Raw genomic sequence first — 12,876 nt, 5'->3', positions numbered from 1 at the left:
CCTGTAGGAAAATGTTGAAAACTTATTTGTATTTAGGATGGAGGACCCTAGTGTTTCCATCTAGGGTGAACCCAAAATAATGTCACATTGATTGCTCCACATTGATCGAACTGAGAATTGCGATATAAATGTATAATCCCCAATGTTTAATTGTAAATTGGTTGTCATATTGTTTTTTGTCAAAACGGTCTAATTTTTCGATAATATTTGACTCAGGAATCACTAATTGGTTTGCAATTTTAGGGTTTATATATTTTTTACCTTTAGGGAGCGAGATATAAATTGTGACATCGTTTCTGTTGACATAGATTGTCATTGATGTCAATATGGCAATATTCGAGGAGCCAGAGGAGGTAAAACAGAGCACATCGGAGGAGAAAATAGGGCTATCGGAGGAGCAAAAGAGAGGAACAAGAAGAGCTATCGGAGGAGCAAAATAGAGGAGCAAAAAGAGCTATCGGAGCTACTAGCGCCATATCGGGAGTAATATATGCCAAAGAATACACTATCGGGAGCAATATATGCCACAAAAGAGTTAAAGGAGGCGGAAGAGTTAAAAGAGGCAGAAAACTCATATATGTATGCAAATACACTATCGGAGGCCGAAAACACAAAAACATAAGTATATGCAATATACACTATCGAAGGCGGAGTTTACATGAATATCATATAACTGCGATAGGTTGCAGACCCGCTGCAACATTATACAATGGTTTAATGTTATATAGCATCCGCCCATCGCAATAATATAAAGGGGTGTCACCCCTGAAAGCGTCGATTGCGATATATGCCTCGGACCCGTGGTCCGATTGAAACATGGCTCAATGCTATATCGCATCCACAGGAGAATTGGCTGTCGGCCATCGGCGATGTCATGGGCTCAACGTATAAAGGACCTCCGGAAGCTGCTACTGCTGATTGCGATTACACAGTCGGACCCAATGGGTTTTATAAACCCGACTGTATAAGTTTTGAGTTCTGCGCCTAAAGGGATTTTCAGTGTATTGGCGGGTTTTGGTGTAAAAACCGAAATACAAAGGAAAAGCCTCGAAGCAATAAAGACCGGAACCGAAAGGTTTTTTAGAAGCGACCCTATAATACTTGAGTTCCGTAAGCGGGATTTCGGGCGAGCCTTTGGCGGTAAACAGTTTTGGGCTGGCTTCGCCTGATCCCATACAATGGGTGATGCGTGGCTGGCGGAGGAAAGAGAGAAACCGCTTTCATCGGGCAGGTCTCCTCCTTATTTCTGGGCCACCCGAAAATGAATATCGACCGCTGGATTGAGGATCCTGCAGATCGACGGTGGACTCGCGATAGCGACCAAAGGCGGACCCGAAGTAGCTATAGATGCGGATGTAGAGTCCCTTGAAGTTTGCCCTTAAGCTTTTTGGTCGGGATTTTCATATATTTCCTATGTATATAAATAATTGCATTGCGCGAGGTTTGAAGGCCAAAAATGCATAAATAAAGGTTCCGATAGTTCAGTAGGCCTGAACAGAGCCAATTGCGATTGCGATGGTGACGTGGCAGGTGGGGGCCTCCTTGTTGGTATAATCTCACCAATGAAATCTCTCTGTAAACAATAAAGTCCGTTGTTTGCACATTATTATTAAAAAAAGGGGCCTCTGTTACAGTTTTTAAAATGCAAACAATCTTCTCTGAGTATTTCCGGTTCTCACTGATTGAATCAACGTGTCCCTGAAGTGTTGGTGAACACGAAGAGACAGAGGAAGCCAAAAAGCTGGGAAGCCGAAGGGTAAGCCAGCGCAGAGGAAACCGAAAAGCCAAAGTGATGAAGAAGAGGGAAGCCAAAGGACAAGCCAGCGCAGAGGAAGCTGAAGCGAGCGTTGAAGAAGCCGAAGAGCCAGTGGAAAGCGGAAACGAACAGTTAGAGGCACCAGGAATACATAAAACAGGAAAAACAAGGAAAGGAGTGTGTGTGTGAGTGTATAATCAGAGTGAGAGGAAGCCGAAGTTCAGGCAGAGACAGGAGAACATGAGTGAAGCAGAAGTTCAGCAGGCTTGGGAGCAGAGAACTACAACAAAACAGTTTATACCAGGTTAGAGTTGGAGCCCACGGGGTTGGAGCCTCAGAACTAAAAGGATTGGAATCCTTGGGAGTTGGTGCTCCTAAGTGCAGAACTATTGCCTTGGCAAAACAGAGTTGGTGCTCTAGAGGTTGGAGCCTCACAAAAGTCCAAGTTGGTGCTTGGTAATTGATTGAAACTATTTATATATTGTATCTATTTCATTGCATTGTTTGTGTTAATAAAAGCATTTATTCCAGCTATTTATTTCTGTGTTCCATATATACATGTTTTGGTGATAAAAAGAACAATTAAAAAGAAACACTGATTCACCCCCCCTTTCAGTATTTCCAACAATTGGTATCAGAGTGGGCTTCTTCATATTAGCCTAACAGCGTGAAGAAGGATTCGTAGTGATGATGAAAGAAATTCTAAAAGAAGGGTATACAAAAAGAAAGGGATCAATAAGAAGAACTTCTTCTCTAAGCAAGATGAGTCTGATGAGGATGAATTTGTAGTCATCAAAAAGAAATCAGATGAGGAAAGTGACCATGATGAAAGCCAAGAAACATTATTCATGGCATTCACAAATGATGATGACTCAGGGCTAGAAGGAAATGTGGATGAACTGTTAATAAGTTCCATTAAAGAAAATGAGAAATTACGGAATAAAATCATTTCTCTCAAGGTAGAAAACGAGGAAACAAGAAGAAGAGAAGATCTCTTGGAAACAAAGCTAAAAGAAAAAGAAGAGACTTGCGAAGAACGTGAAGCCGAAATAGTATCTCTGAGGAAGGAATTGGAGCAAGTTAAAAGGCTTGGAAAAGCTCTCAAATACTTGAGACTATCCTGAAAAGTCAAAAACCTCAACATGACAAGTCTGGAATAGGTTTTAAAGGAGAATCATTAAGCACCAAGAATAGTGCGAAAAGCTATGCTGATGCACTTTCCAGCGACCTAAAAGAAGAAAAAGTATGTCATCAAAGGTGCATCCCAGATCCAAAGAACGAAGAGAGAATAACTCCAAAGAAGAATGTGGATTCGAATCATGGATATTACAGCAGATACAAACCAATATTCCATCAAAGGCCCATCTCAAATCCAAAGAATGAAGCGGGAGTAATTCGAAGGAAGGAAGTTGACTCAAATCGTGGCTACTACAACATGTACAAAACTATCTTTCTTGGACATTGTTTTCATTGTAAAAACTTCGGTCATCAAGCCAGACATTGCATGGCTCGCAAGAGTGAAACACCAAAGCTAAAGGGTCAAATAATCAAACCATATGGCCCCAAAAGGCAAGGACAAATCAAAACCTTCAATTTGTTTGATCCCTTGACCAAATTTGATCTGATTTGCTCATTATGCTACAATAATGGACACTATGAACAAAATTGCCCACTCAAAAGAGGAAAAGCAAGTAGTGAGAATCCCAACATGAATAAATGTGGCCTGACCCTATATGCTCAAAATAACGAAAATCATTGGTTTGTGGATAGTGGGTGCTCCAGACACATGACAGGGGACAAAAGGAAGTTTGTCTCATTGAGCGAAAAAGAAGGAAATCCTTTGGAAGTGGATCTGCCAGAATTGTTGGAAAGGGAACTGTTACTCTTATCAATGGAAAAGGAAAAGCCCAAAATGCTCTGCTAGTAAACGGGCTCAAACACAACCTCCTGAGTGTTAGCCAGATCTGTGATCAAGGACATAATGTTGTCTTTAGCACCAAAGACTGTGAAATAAGGAACTCTTCCTCAGGGGAACTTGTGGCAAAAGGGGTTTGAACTCCAGACAACATTTACATTCCGAACAAGATTCAAGAAGATAAATGCTACTTAAGTCAAACAGATGAGAGTTGGCTGTGGCACAAGCGACTTGGACATACAAGCTTCGAGAACTTGATCAATATCAGCAAGATTAAAGCTGTATGAGACATCCCAAAGCTATTCAAACCAAATCAAGGAGTATGTGGTCCATGTCGACATGGAAAGCAAACCAGAACCAGCCACAAGACCAAGGAGTTCACTACATCAAAGCCTTTGGAGATCATTCATGCTGATTGACGTGGACCAACTAGAAATCAGGCACTCCAAGGAGAAAGGTACTTTGTTTTATTTGTTGATGACTATACTAGAATGATGTGGATATATTTTATAAAATATAAATCTAAAGCATTTGAGTGTTTTAAGAATCTTAAAGCTCTTGTAGAAAATGAAAAGGACTCAAAGATTAAGTGCCTCAGAACAGATAGAGGGGGACAATTCACATCAAAAGAATTTAATGAATTCTGCAAAACACATGGAATTAAAAGAGAATTCTCTGCTGCCAGAACACCTCAGCAAAATGGGGTAGTTGAAAAAAGAAATAGAACAGTTCAAGAAATGGCAAGAACAATGCTATTAGCAGCAGATTTGCAGCCAAAATTCTGGAGAGAAGCAGTCGGGACAGCTGTCTATACCTTGAATCGAACTCAATTAAGACCAAATAGTGAAAAAACTCCTTATGAACTATGGAAAGGAAGACTGCTTCAGTAAAGTACTTCAAGATGGCTCACCAGGAAAGTTTGATTCTCGGGTTGATGAAGGGATCTTCCTTGGATACTCTACACGGAGCAAAGCCTACAAGTGCTACAATAATCAATTAAGGAAAATAGTGGAAAGCATTGATGTAAAGATTGATGAAGACCTCCCAAAAGAAGAAATTGAAGAACACGAAGTTGATCCTTTCATTGAAGAAGAAGAACTAGGAAAAAGAAGAAATAGATTAGGAAGAAGAAGAAGATGAAAAAGAACCTCCTCATACCCCCTTCAAAATGAAGTTTCTCCAGAAATATCATCCAAAAGAGCAGATTATTGGCAAGAGAGATGAAGGGATGCAAACTCGAAGAAGGATGATAAATACACCAAAGAAAAACGATATTGCTCTTCTATCCATGATAGAATTAGAAACATATACTCAAGCAAGGATCCTCATTGGGTAAAAGCCATGGAAGAAGAAATGTCCCAAATTGAGAAGATGAGACATGGGCGCTGGTACCTCGACCAAAGGACAAAAACATTATAGGAACCAAGTGGGTATTCAAAAACAAAATGAATGAAGAAGGACAAATCGTCAGAAACAAGGCGAGGCTTGTTTGCAAAGGCTATTCACAAATTGAAGGAATTGATTTTGGAGAAACATTTGCACCAGTAGCTCGTATGGAAGCTATCAGGATGTTCTTGGCATTTGCTTGCTCAAAAGGATTCAAAATCTATCAAATGGATGTAAAATCAACATTTCTGAATGGGGAACTCAAGGAAGAAGTCTACATGGAGCAACCAGAAGGGTTTGATCTAACAGAAGGAAAAGACTTAGTCTACAAGTTGAAAAAGGCATTATATGCGTTGAAACAAGCTCCCAGAGCTTGGTATGCAAGATTGGATCACTATCTACAACAACAAGGCTTCAAGAAGGGAGTGGCAGGGAGTAATCTCTACATAAAGAAGGATGAAGGTAAGTTACTAGTTACACTTGTTTATGTTGATGATCTGATTTTTGCTAGCAATAATGATGAGATGAGCCATGAATTTTCTCAAAACATGTCAAAAGAGTTCGAGATGTCGATGACAGGAGAGTTATCTCACTTCCTTGGACTGCAAGTATCTCAAACCAGAGCAAGATTATTTATATCTCAAGCTAAATATCTTAAAGACATGCTTAAAAGATATGGAATGGAAGACTATGCACCCATGAGCACACCTATGACCACAAATTGCAAATTGAGCAAAAATGATGACTCCTCTCTAGTAGATGCAAGTCATTATAGGTCAATAATTGGAGCCCTTCTGTACTTAACTGCTACGAGACCCGACATAATGCAGGGAGTAGGAATGGTGGGAAGATTTCAATCTGCTCCTAAACAATCCCTTTTGCTAGTTGTAAAAAGAATTCTCAGATATCTGAAAGGAACCCCTGATTTCAGTCTTTGGTACCCTAAGAGCTCAACACTTACTGTAACTGCATACACCAATGTTGATTGGGCCGGAAGTGTAGATGATCGAAAAAGTACTAGTGGAAATGCATTCTTCCTGGGAGACTGTTTAGTATCTTGGCTTAGCAAAAAACATACATCTATATCATTATCCATAGCTGAAGCCGAGTATATAGCTGCAACAGACTGTTGTACTCAAATACTATGGATGAAGGAAGCTTTAAAAGATGTCATCATAGATACAGATCAACCAATTATCATCTCTATTGTGATAACACAAGTGCTATCAGTCTCAGGAAAAATCCAGTGATGCACTCAAAGACCAAACATATACCCAATCAAGTATCATTTCCTTCGTGAACAAGTAGCTAAACAAAACATCATCTTGGAATATATCAATACTAAGGAGCAGATAGCTGATATTTTCACAAAACCTCTTCCTCGAGAATCATTTGAACATCTTTGTCAAAAGATGGGGGTTATCTCTTTAGCATCACTCAAGCTCATTCATAAAGATGGTATAGGACAGGGGAGCAGTTCGACAGGGGGAGTTCGTATGCATTCCTTTGCCATGGAGAGAAGAAGAATATTGCCATCAATAACAAAGGGGGAGATTGTTGACATAGATTGTTATTGATGTCAATATGGCAATATTTGAGGAGCCAAAGGAGGCAAAACAGAGAATATCGGAGGAGCAAACTGAGCTATTGGAGGAGCAAAAGAGAGGAACAAATAGAGCTAATGGAGGAGCAAAAAGAGCTATCGGAGCTACCAGAGCCATATCGGGAGTAATATATGCCAAAGAATACACTATCGGGAGCAATATATGCCACAAAAGAGTTAAAGGAGGCAAAAGAGTTAAAAGAGGCAGAAAACTCATATATGTATGCAAATACACTATTGGAGGCCGAAAACACAAAAACATAGGTATATGCAATATACACTACCGGAGGCAGAGTTTACATGAATATCATATAACTACGATAGGTTGCGGACTCGCTGCAACATTATACAATGGTTTAATGTTATATCGCATCTGCCCATCGCAATAATACAAAGGGGTGTCATCCCTGAAAGCGTCGATTGCGATATATGCCGCGGACCCGATGGTCCGATTGTAACATGGCTCAATGCTATATCGCATCCGCAGGAGAATCGGCCATCGACCATCAGCGATGTCATGGGCTCGACGTGTAAGGGACCTCCGGAAGCCGCTACTGTCGATTGCGATTACACAGTCGGACTTGATGGGTTTTATAAACCCGACTGTATAAGTTTTGAGTTCCGCGCATAAAGGGATTTTCAGCGTATTGGCAGCAAAGACCAGACCCGAAAGGTTTTGTAGAAGCGGCCCTATATTACTTGAGTTTCGTAAGCAGGATTTCGGGCGGGCCTTAGGCAGTAAACGGTTTTGGGCTGGCTCCTCCCGATCCCATACAATGGGCGACGCGTGGCTGGCGGAGGAAAGAGAGAAACCGCTTTCATCGGGCAGGTAACCTCCGTACTTCTGGGCCACCCGAAAATGAATATCGACCGCTGGATTGAGGATCCCGCAGATCGACGGTGGGCTCGTGATAACGACCAAAGGCGGACTCGAAGCAGTTATAGATGCGGATGTAGAGTCCCTTGAAGTCAGCCCTTAAGCGTTTTGGTCGGGATTTTCATATATTTCTTGTGTATTTAAATAATTGCATTGCGCGGGGTTTGAAGGCCAAAATGCATAATTAAAGGTTCCGATAGTTCAGTAGGCTTGAACCAGTGATGATAATATTGGCAGTATATCGCCGAATATTGAAAATATCGCGATATTTTTGGCGAGCCGAAATATTGTCGAGAAAATATCACGATATTTTTGGCTCTCGAAAATATCGTGATATATCCGAGATATCGCCGATATCTCGGCAAAATATCGTGAGACGACGTAAAATATTGTCGGGCATGTTTTGCCGCAGCTAGAAAAAGGGAAAATTGTTTTTTTCTTCATTTTTGTTCCCGAGTGTTGGAGAAGGAATGGGAAGAGTTTCGTGGTGGTTGTCAAGGAGGGTTTGAGGATCAAACAACGATCATCACCACCAAGATTTTTTTGTGGATCAAAGATTGAAGAATAGTGAGACAAACTTCATTTCTTCCATTAACAGGTATGTTTTTAAAAACCCCTATGTTAATGATTTTTTCATAGATTTAGGGTTATGCTTGCTTGCCTCTTTGCCTACCAACATTTTGTTTCTTTGTTTTTTTCCATTTGCTATTATTTTCATGCCCATGAGCCAATGCAAGGGTTTTCTCCATATTTGGACAGCAAGCTTCATTTTTTTTTGAACTTTCTTATGCACCCTCTTATTGCCATTTTTCATTCACATTGCAAAATGCAAATAATGTAGTAATTTTTTTTAAATGAGGTGGTTATTACTTATTATTTTTTGTGTTGGGGGGTTTAATGCCAATTTTTTGTTTTTTTTGTGCCCTAGGTTTGAATTAGTTCACTCCAAATGTCAAATATGCCAAAAGCCTTGGACCCATTTTGGGAGTATGGGGAGGCTGTTGGTGGGGCAAATTGGGCATATATAACATGCAAATTATGTGGGACCAAGATGTCAGGAGGGGTTACACAATTGAAATACCATCTGGCTAGACTCTCTGCACATGATGCAGATGTAATGCCTTGTATGGTTTCTAGTGCAGAGGTTGTACAAAAAGCTCTTGAAGCAATTGCTGAACAAGATAGAAAGAAAGCTGCTAGGGAGAGACCAATGGTCTCAGATAGATAGCTGCTAGTTTTATTTGTTTTGCAACTTTTGCTACATATAAGTTTATAACTCTTGATGGTGAAATACTTTAAAGTTTTATATATGTGATGTTATTTTGTTTGAGTCCTTGATTGGACAATTGTCAGGGATCAATAGGATATGTGATGTTTTTTGTTTGAGTCCTTCATTGGACAATTATCAGGGATCAGCAGGATTTGGTATCGCCTTTGAAGCTTGATGTATTATTTCTATTTGACATCATATATATCAGTGATTTCTTCATATTTATGTGTCAATGTGTTTAGTTCATGTTGTTATTGCTTTATATGTTTAGAAATTTGAAAAAAATGAATATATTATGCATTTTTTATGCTTGCCGATATTTGCCGATATTTTGCCGATATTGCCGATAAGATGTTTTCTGGACCCTCGCCGATATTTTGCCGATACCGATATTTTCAACACTGGCCTGAACAGAGCCAATTGCGATTGCGATGGTGACGTGGCAGGTGGGGGCCTCCTTGTTGGTACAATCTCACTAATGAAATCTCTCCGTAAACAATAAAGTCTACTGTTTGCACATTATTATTAAAAAAAAGGGGCCTCTGTTACAATTTTTAAAATGCAAACAGTCTTCTCTGAGTATTTCCGGTTCTCACTGATTGAATCGACGTGTCCTTGAAGTGTTGGTGAACACGAAGAGACAGAGGAAGCCGAAGGGTAAGCCAGCGCAGAGGAAACCGAAAAGCCAAAGCGATGAAGAAGAGGGAAGCCAAAGGACAAGCCAGCGCAGAGGAAGCTGAAGCGAGCGTTGAAGAAGTCGAAGAGCCAGTGGAAAGCGGAAACGAACAGTCAGAGGCATCAGGGATACATAAAACATGAAAAACAAGGAAAGGAGTGTGTGTGAGTGTATAATCAGAGTGAGAGGAACCCGAAGTTTAGGCAGAGGCAGGAGAGGCAGGAGGAGGAGAACAGGAGTGAAGCAGAAGCTCAACAGGCTTGGGAGCAGAGAACTACAACAAAACAGTTTATACCAGGTTAGTGTTGGAGCCCATGGGGTTGGAGCCTCAGCACTAAAAGGATTGGAATCCTTGGGAGTTGGTGCTCCTAAGTGCAGAACTATTGCCTTGGCAAAATAGAGTTGGTGCTTTGGAGGTTGGAGCCTCACAAAAGTCCAAGTTGGTGCTTGGCAATTGATTGCAACTATTTATATATTGTATCTATTTCATTGCACAGTTTGTGTTAATAAAAACATTTATTCCAGCTATCTATTTCTGTGTTCCATATATACATGTTTTGGTGTTAAAAAGAACAATTAAAAAGAAATACTGATTCATCCCCCCTCTCAGTATTTCCAACAGTTTCTTGCAAGAGTCCCATTAATTTTAAATAGCACTGAAGCACAATTACATGAGGTTTCTAAAAATATTCTTTCCTTCATATTCAACTTAGATTCGATTCTTGGTCTCGAATATTTAAATACTTTCATTTTTTTTAAGTATATAACAAAATTTGTATATCTTGAATTGGTTTCCTTTTGTTTTTTTAAACTTTGTAATAGGTTAATATACTTCCCAATTCTTTTTTCTTTATTTATTTTTAAATAATAACCTTTTCTTTTGTGTTCCTCAAATGTATTTTAATTTATTTTAATATGACTTGTCTCAATCGATTTACTTTAATTATTAATTATTATCTCAATCGATTTCTATGAGATGTATATACCCTTTAATAAAGATTGGACTAGTTTTTCCACTTCAATTAATATTGTCATTATTGATCAATGTGACCCTTGGATCTTGGAAACTATCATATTCTATTTGTCCAAGCATTTGAGTTAGATGAAGACTCTATGGATGTGACTTTGAATTATTCCAATGGTGTTGGATGGTTGTAATGACACTGTACCAACGCGTCGAGTGTTAATCGTACGACCACAACCCGACTAACAACAAGGTTAAGGTTATACCTCAGGTAGATAGGGCGACGATGATAGTAAAGTGGCGTTGGTGACGATGGTGATGGACGATAGCAGCGTCGATGCTAGGTGTTAAGTTGACGCTGCTGTGAAGTTGAAATTCCTTAGGAACATAAAATAAACGAAATAATCGCCAAGAGTTCCGGAGATCTAGGCGAGTGAAGTAGACACTTCCTTGTTGGTTCAATCCGAAGCTGTCGTGGGATGTCGCAGTTTATTGGTGGTCGCTTAACACGTTTTTTGGCTGCATCTGGTGGCTGCTATGCATGTTTGTATATTTATTTATTTTATATATATACTTTTTTGTTTGATTTTTTTTTCTTTTGTAAGTTTTTTTAATATATATGTATATACCTTTTTTTTATTTATTCTTTTTTTTTTTCCAATTCTTATATATATTATTATTATTATTTTTTTTTAAATTTTGTTTTTCCTCTTATAATAGCCAAATGCCTAACAACAAAATGGAGAACCTCCAAAACTTGTTTGGCTAAAAGCCTCAATTGCAACAACAACGAAGTTGGCGAGAGTTGATGGCCAAATGCTGGGATCGGAGAACGCGGCTCTGATACCAAATGTTACAAACAAAGTTCATACTCACAAGTTAAATACTCTAGAACACTTGGAATATGAAGATGTATATGAATGCAAATATGATGATGAGATTGGTACAAATAAGGGCCTGCTTATATACCTAGGCAGGTGCCCCTTCATGAATGGTCATCTTTTTTGAGACACGGCTCCTTAGTTACTAATCATTATATTTATATTCATAACGCTTCCCTTTTCAGATTCCAGAAGGGAGAAAGCGCCTGATCCTAGAGGAGTTGGAACATTAGCTCTGGTCACATTCTTTGCATCAGGCACGCTTAAAGAAACTGCAGAGCTTTTCAACAACTATTGCAAAAGCTTTACTAGATGATTCTTCTCAGTGTGTGGATATCTTTCAACTAATTGAGCATAGCTCAATGGAAAAGACCATCATCATCTGCATTGCCACTATGTTACCCTGATCTTGAATACCAGGCATGATATCGCCTTGGCAGAAGCTTATGTTCTAGAAGCTCATTCCAGAGTTGACCACAAGTTCTATGGCATGGCCCACCTGATAAAAAAATTATGATAAAAAAATACACTTCCCTAAGATCAATATCTACATCCTCCTCTGTAGGAATACCCACTCCTTTCACTGCTCCATCAAGATGAGGCTCCTCGTTAGTCCTCCGAACAAGAGAAGACATAATCACAGAAGGTACTCCAGCAGCTATGGATGCATCACACAGGGGAGCTTGCTTTTGCACCGCCATTTTCCAGTGCCTGCCATCAGAAAGGAATTGCGAATTGAAAGCAATATTTGATAATTTAGCCACATTTCCATCAGCAGAAGCATTTTTTTGCTGCTCATATGCTTTGTTGGGCATATTTTCTGTAGGAGAACCAAGGCCGCCTTCTTTTAGCCTGTTCCCATACTTAATGGTACCAAAGTCCTGTAAGGACTTAGCCGCATGAAGCTCTTCATCTACAGATCTGTGATTCCTTTTTCCCTTCGCCACCTCTGATAATGCACATTCTCCAAGCTGCTCTATCACCTTTGTGAAGTTTCTGTTATAGTTTTCAAATACGCGCAAGAGTTCCGTGTTCATTCTTCCCATTGAGAGAAATAATTGCTACTACAACATTTTTCAAATAAAACCCTTTAGGCTGGCAGGAAAATCAGCTCTGATACTGTGCTGTGTCCAGTCACTTCCTAATGCTATTAAATATCATATGCTTGAAACCTTCTTAGCAGACAAGGATAAAGGAAAAAACCTTTGGAAGAACTCCTGAGTATTGAATTATCCAAATCAACTTCTGTTCATTCCAAGTCACACACTCAGAAAACAGGGGATGAAGGAAGAAGCGAGATTATGCATATAGAGCTGTTCTGACAAGACATTTTTATTTTTATGTCATGACAGTACTTGCTCTTTGAAACATTTTAAGACATTACATTTTTGGCTGATATTGATGATATGGTATTTAATTTTGAATAACTCAATATATCATGTTTTCAAATTTTGATAGAGGGGATACATCATATAAGTGTTATCTGGATTATGATGTTATGAGAAATCTTTATGCCATTATATTAAAATCATGTTTAAATTCTGGAGT

At 39.3% G+C, this 12,876-nt stretch overlaps 1 protein-coding gene across 2 annotated transcripts in view; it reads left to right on the top strand.

Annotated features, from left to right (window-relative positions):
• Positions 1–12,876, top strand: part of BTS (zinc finger protein-like protein) — a 197,811-nt gene that overhangs the window by 76,849 nt on the left and 108,086 nt on the right. The gene's annotated exons all lie outside the window — the stretch shown is intronic.

Source organism: Pinus tabuliformis, chromosome 4_1, assembly GCF_031772625.1.
Source record: "Pinus tabuliformis cultivar Carrire ecotype Pingquan chromosome 4_1, CPIR1, whole genome shotgun sequence".
Classification (NCBI taxonomy): domain Eukaryota; kingdom Viridiplantae; phylum Streptophyta; class Pinopsida; order Pinales; family Pinaceae; genus Pinus; species Pinus tabuliformis.
Note: the sequence above shows the minus strand (reverse complement) of the source record. Positions and strands in the feature narration are given on the sequence as shown.